Raw genomic sequence first — 11,592 nt, 5'->3', positions numbered from 1 at the left:
TCTACATTCAAACAGCATCAAATATACGTGTATTCAATGTGAATATAGTGTTATAGAATCAGTTTCATGATCTACATTCAAACAGCATCAAATATACGTGTATTCAATGTGAATATAGTGTGATACAGTGAGTTTCAATATCTACATTCAAACAGCATCAAATATACGTGTATTCAATGTGAATATAGTGTGATACAGTCAGTTTCAATATCTACATTCAAACAGCATCAAATATACGTGTATTCAATGTGAATATAGTGTTATAGAATCAGTTTCAATATCTACATTCAAACAGCATCAAATATACGTGTATTCAATGTGAATATAGTGTTATACAGTGAGTTTCAATATCTACATTCAAACAGCATCAAATATACGTGTATTCAATGTGAATATAGTGTTATAGAATCAGTTTCATGATCTACATTCAAACAGCATCAAATATACGTGTATTCAATGTGAATATAGTGTGATACAGTGAGTTTCAATATCTACATTCAAACAGCATCAAATATACGTGTATTCAATGTGAATATAGTGTTATAGAATCAGTTTCATATCTACATTCAAACAGCATCAAATATACGTGTATTCAATGTGAATATAGTGTGATACAGTGAGTTTCAATATCTACAATATACGTGTGTTCAATGTGAATATAGTGTGATACAGTCATTTTTAATATCTACATTCAAACAGCATCAAATATACGTGTATTCAATGTGAATATAGTGTTATAGAATCAGTTTCATGATCTACATTCAAACAGCATCAAATATACGTGTATTCAATGTGAATATAGTGTGATACAGTGAGTTTCAATATCTACATTCAAACAGCATCAAATATACGTGTATTCAATGTGAATATAGTGTTATACAGTCAGTTTCAATATCTACATTCAAACAGCATCAAATATACGTGTATTCAATGTGAATATAGTGTGATACAGTGAGTTTCAATATCTACATTCAAACAGCATCAAATATACGTGTATTCAATGTGAATATAGTGTTATAGAATCAGTTTCATATCTACATTCAAACAGCATCAAATATACGTGTATTCAATGTGAATATAGTGTGATACAGTGAGTTTCAATATCTACATTCAAACAGCATCAAATATACGTGTATTCAATGTGAATATAGTGTGATACAGTGAGTTTCAATATCTACATTCAAACAGCATCAAATATACGTGTATTCAATGTGAATATAGTGTTATAGAATCAGTTTCAATATCTACATTCAAACAGCATCAAATATACGTGTATTCAATGTGAATATAGTGTGATACAGTGAGTTTCAATATCTACATTCAAACAGCATCAAATATACGTGTATTCAATGTGAATATAGTGTTATAGAATCAGTTTCATGATCTACATTCAAACAGCATCAAATATACGTGTATTCAATGTGAATATAGTGTGATACAGTGAGTTTCAATATCTACATTCAAACAGCATCAAATATACGTGTATTCAATGTGAATATAGTGTTATAGAATCAGTTTCAATATCTACATTCAAACAGCATCAAATATACGTGTATTCAATGTGAATATAGTGTGATACAGTGAGTTTCAATATCTACATTCAAACAGCATCAAATATACGTGTATTCAATGTGAATATAGTGTGATACAGTGAGTTTCAATATCTACATTCAAACAGCATCAAATATACGTGTATTCAATGTGAATATAGTGTGATACAGTCAGTTTCAATATCTACATTCAAACAGCATCAAATATACGTGTATTCAATGTGAATATAGTGTTATAGAATCAGTTTCAATATCTACATTCAAACAGCATCAAATATACGTGTATTCAATGTGAATATAGTGTGATACAGTGAGTTTCAATATCTACATTCAAACAGCATCAAATATACGTGTATTCAATGTGAATATAGTGTTATACAGTCAGTTTCAATATCTACATTCAAACAGCATCAAATATACGTGTATTCAATGTGAATATAGTGTGATACAGTGAGTTTCAATATCTACATTCAAACAGCATCAAATATACGTGTATTCAATGTGAATATAGTGTTATAGAATCAGTTTCATGATCTACATTCAAACAGTATCAAATATACGTGTATTCAATGTGAATATAGTGTGATACAGTGAGTTTCAATATCTACATTCAAACAGCATCAAATATACGTGTATTCAATGTGAATATAGTGTGATACAGTGAGTTTCAATATCTACATTCAAACAGCATCAAATATACGTGTATTCAATGTGAATATAGTGTTATACAGTCAGTTTCAATATCTACATTCAAACAGCATCAAATATACTTGTATTCAATGTGAATATAGTGTTATACAGTCAGTTTCAATATCTACATTCAAACAGCATCAAATATACGTGTATTCAATGTGAATATAGTGTTATAGAATCAGTTTCATATCTACATTCAAACAGCATCAAATATACGTGTATTCAATGTGAATATAGTGTGATACAGTGAGTTTCAATATCTACATTCAAACAGCATCAAATATACGTGTATTCAATGTGAATATAGTGTGATACAATCAGTTTCAATATCTACATTCAAACAGCATCAAATATACGTGTATTCAATGTGAATATAGTGTGATACAGTCAGTTTCAATATCTACATTCAAACAGCATCAAATATACGTGTATTCAATGTGAATATAGTGTTATAGAATCAGTTTCATGATCTACATTCAAACAGTATCAAATATACGTGTATTCAATGTGAATATAGTGTGATACAGTGAGTTTCAATATCTACATTCAAACAGCATCAAATATACGTGTATTCAATGTGAATATAGTGTTATACAATCAGTTTCATATGTACATTCAAACAGTATCATATATACGAGTATTCAATGTGAATATAGTGTGATACAGTCAGTTTCAATATCTACATTCAAACAGCATCAAATATACGTGTATTCAATGTGAATATAGTGTTATAGAATCAGTTTCAATATCTACATTCAAACAGCATCAAATATACGTGTATTCAATGTGAATATAGTGTGATCAGTGAGTTTCAATATCTACATTCAAACAGCATCAAATATACGTGTATTCAATGTGAATATAGTGTGATACAGTGAGTTTCAATATCTACATTCAAACAGCATCAAATATACGTGTATTCAATGTGAATATAGTGTGATACAGTCAGTTTCAATATCTACATTCAAACAGCATCAAATATACGTGTATTCAATGTGAATATAGTGTTATAGAATCAGTTTTTCAATATCTACATTCAAACAGCATCAAATATACGTGTATTCAATGTGAATATAGTGTGATACATAGAATTTCAATATCTACATTCAAACAGCATTAAATATACGTGTATTCAATGTGAATATAGTGTGATACAATCAGTTTCAATATCTACATTCAAACAGCATCAAATATACGTGTATTCAATGTGAATATAGTGTGATACAGTGAGTTTCAATATCTACATTCAAACAGCATCAAATATACGTGTATTCAATGTGAATATAGTGTTATAGAATCAGTTTCAATATCTACATTCAAACAGCATCAAATATACGTGTATTCAATGTGAATATAGTGTGATACAGTGAGTTTCAATATCTACATTCAAACAGCATCAAATATACGTGTATTCAATGTGAATATAGTGTGATACAGTGAGTTTCAATATCTACATTCAAACAGCATCAAATATACGTGTATTCAATGTGAATATAGTGTTATAGAATCAGTTTCAATATCTACATTCAAACAGCATCAAATATACGTGTATTCAATGTGAATATAGTGTGATACAGTGAGTTTCAATATCTACATTCAAACAGCATCAAATATACGTGTATTCAATGTGAATATAGTGTTATAGAATCAGTTTCAATATCTACATTCAAACAGCATCAAATATACGTGTATTCAATGTGAATATAGTGTGATACAATCAGTTACCATATCTACAATCAAACAGCATCAAATATACGTGTATTCAATGTGAATATAGTGTTATAGAATCAGTTTCATGATCTACATTCAAACAGCATCAAATATACGTGTATTCAATGTGAATATAGTGTGATACAGTGAGTTTCAATATCTACATTCAAACAGCATCAAATATACGTGTATTCAATGTGAATATAGTGTGATACAGTCAGTTTCAATATCTACATTCAAACAGCAGCAAATATACGTGTATTCAATGTGAATATAGTGTGATACAGTCAGTTTCAATATCTACATTCAAACAGCATCAAATATACGTGTATTCAATGTGAATATAGTGTTATAGAATCAGTTTCATATCTACATTCAAACAGCATCAAATATACGTGTATTCAATGTGAATATAGTGTGATACAGTGAGTTTCAATATCTACATTCAAACAGCATCAAATATACGTGTATTCAATGTGAATATAGTGTGATACAATGAGTTTCAATATCTACATTCAAACAGCATCAAATATACGTGTATTCAATGTGAATATAGTGTGATACAGTGAGTTTCAATATCTACATTCAAACAGCATCAAATATACGTGTATTCAATGTGAATATAGTGTTATAGAATCAGTTTCATGATCTACATTCAAACAGTATCAAATATACGTGTATTCAATGTGAATATAGTGTGATACAGTGAGTTTCAATATCTACATTCAAACAGCATCAAATATACGTGTATTCAATGTGAATATAGTGTGATACAGTGAGTTTCAATATCTACATTCAAACAGCATCAAATATACGTGTATTCAATGTGAATATAGTGTGATACAGTGAGTTTCAATATCTACATTCAAACAGCATCAAATATACGTGTATTCAATGTGAATATAGTGTTATACAATCAGTTTCAATATCTACATTCAAACAGCATCAAATATACGTGTATTCAATGTGAATATAGTGTTATAGAATCAGTTTCAATATCTACATTCAAACAGCATCAAATATACGTGTATTCAATGTGAATATAGTGTGATACAGTGAGTTTCAATATCTACATTCAAACAGCATCAAATATACGTGTATTCAATGTGAATATAGTGTGATACAGTGAGTTTCAATATCTACATTCAAACAGCATCAAATATACGTGTATTCAATGTGAATATAGTGTGATACAGTCAGTTTCAATATCTACATTCAAACAGCATCAAATATACGTGTATTCAATGTGAATATAGTGTTATAGAATCAGTTTCATATCTACATTCAAACAGCATCAAATATACGTGTATTCAATGTGAATATAGTGTGATACAGTGAGTTTCAATATCTACATTCAAACAGCATCAAATATACGTGTATTCAATGTGAATATAGTGTGATACAGTAAGTTTCAATATCTACATTCAAACAACATCAAATATACGTGTATTCAATGTGAATATAGTGTGATACAGTGAGTTTCAATATCTACATTCAAACAGCATCAAATATACGTGTATTCAATGTGAATATAGTGTTATAGAATCAGTTTCATGATCTACATTCAAACAGCATCAAATATACGTGTATTCAATGTGAATATAGTGTGATACAGTGAGTTTCAATATCTACATTCAAACAGCATCAAATATACGTGTATTCAATGTGAATATAGTGTGATATAGAATCAGTTTCAATATCTACATTCAAACAGCATCAAATATACGTGTATTCAATGTGAATATAGTGTTATAGAATCAGTTTCATATCTACATTCAAACAGCATCAAATATACGTGTATTCAATGTGAATATAGTGTGATACAGTGAGTTTCAATATCTACATTCAAACAGCATCAAATATACGTGTATTCAATGTGAATATAGTGTTATAGAATCAGTTTCATATCTACATTCAAACAGCATCAAATATACGTGTATTCAATGTGAATATAGTGTGATACAATCAGTTTCAATATCTACATTCAAACAGCATCAAATATACGTGTATTCAATGTGAATATAGTGTTATAGAATCAGTTTCAATGATCTACATTCAAACAGCATCAAATATACGTGTATTCAATGTGAATATAGTGTTATAGAATCAGTTTCAATATCTACATTCAAACAGCATCAAATATACGTGTATTCAATGTGAATATAGTGTGATACAGTGAGTTTCAATATCTACATTCAAACAGCATCAAATATACGTGTATTCAATGTGAATATAGTGTTATAGAATCAGTTTCAATATCTACATTCAAACAGCATCAAATATACGTGTATTCAATGTGAATATAGTGTGATACAGTCAGTTTCAATATCTACATTCAAACAGCATCAAATATACGTGTATTCAATGTGAATATAGTGTGATACAGTGCGTTTCAATATCTACATTCAAACAGCAAATATCAAATATACGTGTATTCAATGTGAATATAGTGTTATAGAATCAGTTTCAATATCTACATTCAAACAGCATCAAATATACGTGTATTCAATGTGAATATAGTGTTATACAATCAGTTTCAATATCTACATTCAAACAGCATCAAATATACGTGTATTCAATGTGAATATAGTGTTATAGAATCAGTTTCAATATCTACATTCAAACAGCATCAAATATACGTGTATTCAATGTGAATATAGTGTGATACAGTCAGTTTCAATATCTACATTCAAACAGCATCAAATATACGTGTATTCAATGTGAATATAGTGTTATAGAATCAGTTTCATGATCTACATTCAAACAGCATCAAATATACGTGTATTCAATGTGAATATAGTGTGATACAATGAGTTTCAATATCTACATTCAAACAGCATCAAATATACGTGTATTCAATGTGAATATAGTGTGATACAATCAGTTTCAATATCTACATTCAAACAGCATCAAATATACGTGTATTCAATGTGAATATAGTGTTATACAATCAGTTTCAATATCTACATTCAAACAGCATCAAATATACGTGTATTCAATGTGAATATAGTGTGATACAGTCAGTTTCAATATCTACATTCAAACAGCATCAAATATACGTGTATTCAATGTGAATATAGTGTTATAGAATCAGTTTCAATATCTGCATTCAAAAAGCATCAAATATACGTGTATTCAATGTGAATATAGTGTGATACAATCAGTTTCAATATCTACATTCAAACAGCATCAAATATACGTGTATTCAATGTGAATATAGTGTTATAGAATCAGTTTCAATGATCTACATTCAAACAGCATAAAATATACGTGTATTCAATATGAATATAGTGTTATAGAATCAGTTTCATGATCTACATTCAAACAGCATCAAATATACGTGTATTCATTGTGAATATAGTGTGATACAATGAGTTTCAATATCTACATTCAAACAGCATCAAATATACGTGTATTCAATGTGAATATAGTGTTATAGAATCAGTTTCAATATCTACATTCAAACAGCATCAAATATACGTGTATTCAATGTGAATATAGTGTGATACAATGAGTTTCAATATCTACATTCAAACAGCATCAAATATACGTGTATTCAATGTGAATATAGTGTTATAGAATCAGTTTCATATCTACATTCAAACAGCATCAAATATACGTGTATTCAATGTGAATATAGTGTTATAGAATCAGTTTCATATCTACATTCAAACAGCATCAAATATACGTGTATTCAATGTGAATATAGTGTGATACAGTGAGTTTCAATATCTACATTCAAACAGCATCAAATATACGTGTATTCAATGTGAATAAAGTGTGATACAGTGAGTTTCAATATCTACATTCAAACAGCATCAAATATACGTGTATTCAATGTGAATATAGTGTGATACAGTCAGTTTCAATATCTACATTCAAACAGCATCAAATATACGTGTATTCAATGTGAATATAGTGTTATAGAATCAGTTTCATATCTACATTCAAACAGCATCAAATATACGTGTATTCAATGTGAATATAGTGTGATACAATCAGTTTCAATATCTACATTCAAACAGCATCAAATATACGTGTATTCAATGTGAATATAGTGTGATACAGTCAGTTTCAATATCTACATTCAAACAGCATCATATACGTGTATTCAATGTGAATATAGTGTGATACAGTCAGTTTCAATATCTACATTCAAACAGCATCAAATATACGTGTATTCAATGTGAATATAGTGTTATAGAATCAGTTTCATATCTACATTCAAACAGCATCAAATATACGTGTATTCAATGTGAATATAGTGTGATACAGAATCAGTTTCAATATCTACATTCAAACAGCATCAAATATACGTGTATTCAATGTGAATATAGTGTTATACAATCAGTTTCAATATCTACATTCAAACAGCATCAAATATACGTGTATTCAATGTGAATATAGTGTTATAGAATCAGTTTCAATATCTACATTCAAACAGCATCAAATATACGTGTATTCAATGTGAATATAGTGTGATACAATCAGTTTCAATATCTACATTCAAACAGCATCAAATATACGTGTATTCAATGTGAATATAGTGTGATACAATCAGTTTCAATATCTACATTCAAACAGCATCAAATATACGTGTATTCAATGTGAATATAGTGTTATAGAATCAGTTTCATATCTACATTCAAACAGCATCAAATATACGTGTATTCAATGTGAATATAGTGTGATACAGTGAGTTTCAATATCTACATTCAAACAGCATCAAATATACGTGTATTCAATGTGAATATAGTGTTATAGAATCAGTTTCAATATCTACATTCAAACAGCATCAAATATACGTGTATTCAATGTGAATATAGTGTTATAGAATCAGTTTCAATATCTACATTCAAACAGCATCAAATATACGTGTATTCAATGTGAATATAGTGTGATACAGTGAGTTTCAATATCTACATTCAAACAGCATCAAATATACGTGTATTCAATGTGAATATAGTGTGATACAGTGAGTTTCAATATCTACATTCAAACAGCATCAAATATACGTGTATTCAATGTGAATATAGTGTTATACAATCAGTTTCAATATCTACATTCAAACAGCATCAAATATACTTGTATTCAATGTGAATATAGTGTTATAGAATCAGTTTCATGATCTACATTCAAACAGAAACAAATATACGTGTAGTCAATGTGAATATAGTGTGATACAGTCAGTTTCAATATCTACATTCAAACAGCATCAAATATACGTGTATTCAATGTGAATATAGTGTTATAGAATCAGTTTCAATATCTACATTCAAACAGCATCAAATATACGTGTATTCAATGTGAATATAGTGTTATACAATCAGTTTCAATATCTACATTCAAACAGCATCAAATATACGTGTATTCAATGTGAATATAGTGTTATACAATCAGTTTCAATATCTACATTCAAACAGCATCAAATATACGTGTATTCAATGTGAATATAGTGTTATAGAATCAGTTTCAATATCTACATTCAAACAGCATCAAATATACGTGTATTCAATGTGAATATAGTGTTATACAGTGAGTTTCAATATCTACATTCAAACAGCATCAAATATACGTGTATTCAATGTGAATATAGTGTTATAGAATCAGTTTCAATATCTACATTCAAACAGCATCAAATATACGTGTATTCAATGTGAATATAGTGTTATAGAATCAGTTTCAATATCTACATTCAAACAGCATCAAATATACGTGTATTCAATGTGAATATAGTGTGATACAGTGAGTTTCAATATCTACATTCAAACAGCATCAAATATACGTGTATTCAATGTGAATATAGTGTTATACATCAGTTTCAATATCTACATTCAAACAGCATCAAATATACGTGTATTCAATGTGAATATAGTGTTATAGAATCAGTTTCAATATCTACATTCAAACAGCATCAAATATACGTGTATTCAATGTGAATATAGTGTTATAGAATCAGTTTCATATCTACATTCAAACAGCATCAAATATACGTGTATTCAATGTGAATATAGTGTGATACAGTGAGTTTCAATATCTACATTCAAACAGCATCAAATATACGTGTATTCAATGTGAATATAGTGTTATAGAATGTTTCAATATCTACATTCAAACAGCATCAAATATACGTGTATTCAATGTGAATATAGTGTTATACAATCAGTTTCAATATCTACATTCAAACAGCATCAAATATACGTGTATTCAATGTGAATATAGTGTTATAGAATCAGTTTCAATATCTACATTCAAACAGCATCAAATATACGTGTATTCAATGTGAATATAGTGTGATACAGTGAGTTTCAATATCTACATTCAAACAGCATCAAATATACGTGTATTCAATGTGAATATAGTGTTATATAATCAGTTTCATGTGATCTACATTCAAAACAGCATCAAATATACGTGTATTCAATGTGAATATAGTGTTATACAATCAGTTTCAATATCTACATTCAAACAGCATCAAATATACGTGTATTCAATGTGAATATAGTGTGATACAGAATCAGTTTCAATATCTACATTCAAACAGCATCAAATATACGTGTATTCAATGTGAATATAGTGTTATAGAATCAGTTTCAATTACATTCAAACAGCATCAAATATAAGTGTATTCATATGTGAATATAGTGTGATACAATCAGAGTTTCAATATCTACATTCAAACAGCATCAAATATACGTGTATTCAATGTGAATATAGTGTTATAGAATCAGTTTCAATATCTACATTCAAACAGCATCAAATATACGTGTATTCAATGTGAATATAGTGTTATAGAATCAGTTTCAATATCTACATTCAAACAGCATCAAATATACGTGTATTCAATGTGAATATAGTGTGATACAGTGAGTTTCAATATCTACATTCAAACAGCACCAAGTAAACGTGTATTCAATGTGAATATAGTGTTATACAATCAGTTTCCTGATGTACATTCAAACAGCATCAAATATACGTGTATTCAATGTGAATATAGTGTGATACAGTCAGTTTCAATATCTACATTCAAACAGCATCAAATATACGTGTATTCAATGTGAATATAGTGTTATAGAATCAGTTTCAATATCTACATTCAAACAGCATCAAATATACGTGTATTCAATGTGAATATAGTGTGATACAGTGAGTTTCAATATCTACATTCAAACAGCATCAAATATACGTGTATTCAATGTGAATATAGTGTTATAGAATCAGTTTCAATATCTACATTCAAACAGCATCAAATATACGTGTATTCAATGTGAATATAGTGTTATAGAATCAGTTTCAATATCTACATTCAAACAGCATCAAATATACGTGTATTCAATGTGAATATAGTGTGATACATAGAATCAGTTTCAATATCTACATTCAAACAGCATCAAATATACGTGTATTCAATGTGAATATAGTGTTATAGAATCAGTTTCAATATCTACATTCAAACAGCATCAAATATACGTGTATTCAATGTGAATATAGTGTTATACAATGAGTTTCAATATCTACATTCAAACAGCATCAAATATACGTGTATTCAATGTGAATATAGTGTTATACAGAATCAGTTTCAATATCTACATTCAAACAGCATCAAATATACGTGTATTCAATGTGAATATAGTGTTAT

Source organism: Daphnia carinata, unplaced genomic scaffold (assembly GCF_022539665.2).
Source record: "Daphnia carinata strain CSIRO-1 unplaced genomic scaffold, CSIRO_AGI_Dcar_HiC_V3 NW_026453032.1, whole genome shotgun sequence".
NCBI lineage: Eukaryota > Metazoa > Arthropoda > Branchiopoda > Diplostraca > Daphniidae > Daphnia > Daphnia carinata.
Note: the sequence above shows the minus strand (reverse complement) of the source record.